The sequence below is a fragment of the Neofelis nebulosa genome, chromosome 8, assembly GCF_028018385.1.
Source record: "Neofelis nebulosa isolate mNeoNeb1 chromosome 8, mNeoNeb1.pri, whole genome shotgun sequence".
Taxonomy (NCBI): Eukaryota; Metazoa; Chordata; class Mammalia; order Carnivora; family Felidae; genus Neofelis; species Neofelis nebulosa.
Window position 1 is genome coordinate 30,586,794 of NC_080789.1, and position 3,119 is coordinate 30,589,912.

The following is a 3,119-nucleotide window of genomic DNA, read 5'->3' on the forward strand; positions in this document are numbered from 1 at the left end:
CCCTTCTCTAATTTTTTAAACTTTGTATAGTTTGCCACTCATTCTCTAATTTGCATTGTAATTTTTGTCCAAATTCATGTTCATCCATTTCTGTATCCCTATGGAGGCTTGCACAGATCACTGCCCATAGAAGACTCTCAGGAATGTCAGGTAAGTTCCTGAAAGAGGTATGAAGAATTTGGCAAATCTCAGTTTTTCTAAGGCGGTGTCCTCTCTTTTAAGATTGCTTAATGGATCCTTTGCATTTGAAACTTGGAAATCCACAGTTCAACAAGTTAGAACATTTGTGGAAGGATTTATGTTTACCTCACAACGTTGGCACAGCTCAGCTGTTGCCTTTGGGTTACTCTTGAAGAACTTTTATTTACATTTTAAATATTGCTGAGAAAGGGTTTGGTGTTAACTAACAGAAATGAATCACTCTCCTATTTCTTATAAAGAGATGAGAGGTGGAATTAAAACTATTAAGGCTCATGTGAACTGCATCTTAAGATGGTTTTAACTTAAAAGGCAAGTCATACAAGATAAAACTGAAAGTTTTATATAAATGCAATAAATATAATAATGTTATATAATTTATATAATTATAAATTATATAAATATAATATAATAAACATAAAAATATTCTAATTTAGATTTAGAATTAGAATATTCTAATGATTCTAATTTAAGATTTATTCTAATCCTAATTATTTTAAAAAATAATTATAAATTATATAAATATAATAATATAATAAATATAAAAGTATTCTATTTTACACCTTTATCTTGGTCCAATAATTCATTTAGGGCCTGAAAACTGTTCAACTTTCCAAGTGGGACATTAGAATCAGACAATAGTTCACCCTTTCCGGTCTCATAGTCATGACTTCCCATCTTTATGCTTAGAGACCCTTCCCTGAATGTGTAGGTACTGCTTAAGGCCACACTGTTAAAATAGAAGCCCTTAGCCTTTCTTCTTCACCCTGCCATCCTTCTACCCTGTTACTTCTGCTTTGAATTCATTAGTGTTGATTCTCTATACTCTTCTCTGTTCCGGCATGCAAATACCACACCACGTTTCTCCTGTCTGCTTACAAGTGTTGAGTTTTCTTGACCCCAGGGCTCTTTCACCAAGTTGGGAGTACTTCATAAGAAACCACAAGTCAAGTAGGAGTTCAACGATGGGGGTAATAATAACTGGTAACTTTTGTGAGAAGGATTAAATGAGATGACGCACTCTGTCCCGGCCCCTGCCAGTCACACGCAGGTGGAAGGTTGGGGGCACTCAAGATTTGGCTCCAGCCTTAACCCACTTGCCATGGCTGAGGAAGACATTGCCGCTGGAGGTGTAATGGGCATTAATACTGCTTTATGAGAGGTGCTGAAGACCACCCTCATCCACGATGGCCAAGCACGTGGAATTGATGGCCTACCACGTGGCATTTGCAAAGCTGCCAAAGCCTTAGACAAGCATCAAGCCCATCTTTGTGAACGTGCATCCAACTATGATGAGGCTGTATGTCTGTCAAGTTGGCGGAGGCCCTTTGTGCTGAACACCAAAGCAACCTAGTTAAGGTCAATGACATAAAAAAACTAGGGGAACAAGTGTGCCTCCGTCAAACTGACAAAGAGGGAAAACCCTGCAAAGTGGTTGGTTGCAGTCATGTGGTGGTTGATGACTATGGCAAAGAATCTCAGGCCAAGCAAGGATGTCATCAAGGAATACTGCAAATTCAAGAAATGAACAAATAAAAAACTTGGTTCTTGTGCCTCAAATAAACACATAAATAAATAAAAATGAAAATAAATCATTGATGCACACCAAGCAGCAGCTCCTGGGGATACATGGTAAATACAAAATAAACATTAGCTCTGTAGTTCTACAAATAATGAGAAGTATGACCTCCCTCCCCAAGATTATTCATTGATGGAGGCCAGATAGCAAACTGGTGTGGCAAGCAGTAGGCACTGGGATCACTTAACACCTCCTCTCCATACTTCTGGGAAGGACTGGCTTGGTTGGTGAGTAAGCAAGTTTGGAAAAGAACAACCTTGGACTCAGTGAGCTCATGTTGTTTCGCATCACCAGTGATAACATCTAAAAAACAACAATACTCACCTACATATCCCCACAAAAACACTTAGGTGTTTCTCACTGACAGATTTCATCTCTCTCTCAGGGTTCTAGATTCTTAAACTTTTAAGGTCAAACTTCTGCTACAGTCCTAAACTCTGCATAGGCAGCCCTATGGAGAGGTAAACAGTGCTATAATACATGGAGAGAGAGTTTAGCTGGGAAACTACCCTTCTGGCCTTGGTCACCAGTCTTCCTAGAAAAATACCAGATGACTTTGGAAAAATCTATCCTGAATCCCAAGCTTCTAAGACATTTTGTTACCTCTCTTTGAATTCTCCATTCCCCTTCAAGGGTATCACTGATCTTATCTTCCCTCTCCCCAAGCCCTAAAATCCTGCAGTGAATTATAATAATAACAATAAATACCACCAATTACACTGTGATAAACTCTTGGCATACACAGTCCCTTTCAGTCATATTAACTCAGTGATGTAGGTACAAACATTGTTCCTATTTTACAGGTGAGCTACTGAGATTCAGGGAAATTAATTGTTTGTCAAATCTCTGGCAAATAGTGGAGCCAGAAACTTAAACCCATCTCTGAGTTCAAAGGTAATACTTTTTTCAAAATGTTTATTTATTTTGGTAGAGACAGAGGGAGCATGAGTGGGGTAGGAGCAGAGAGAGAGGGAGAGAAAGAATCCCAAGCAGAGCTTGACGCGGGACCTGATCTCATGATAAAGAGATGGAATTGAAAGTCAGACGCTTAACCAACTGAAAAACCCAGGCGCGCCCCTCCCCCCTTTGTAGTATTTTTAATCTCTGTGCCTGAAACTTCCTGGGACCTTCCTCCACCCTAACATTCATTGTCAGCTGGCCAGTTGGGATGATGTTTTTGGCTCTACTCTTTTAATTATATGCTTATGTCTTTTAGTCTATGTTCATATTTAATTCAGTTTAATGCTATGCTGGGCTCTGTAACAGACACAAAGAATTCTGCTTAGTTTTACTTAAAACTTAACCTACTTTACCCAAGTGAGGTGGGTGTCCATTTGGATGA

General features: G+C 38.9%; 1 pseudogene; it reads left to right on the forward strand.

Moving 5' to 3' along the window:
* The first annotated feature begins 1,008 nt into the window (after nucleotides 1-1,008).
* Nucleotides 1,009-1,814, forward strand: LOC131483951 (small ribosomal subunit protein eS12-like; annotated as a pseudogene).
* Nucleotides 1,815-3,119: the final 1,305 nt, after the last annotated feature.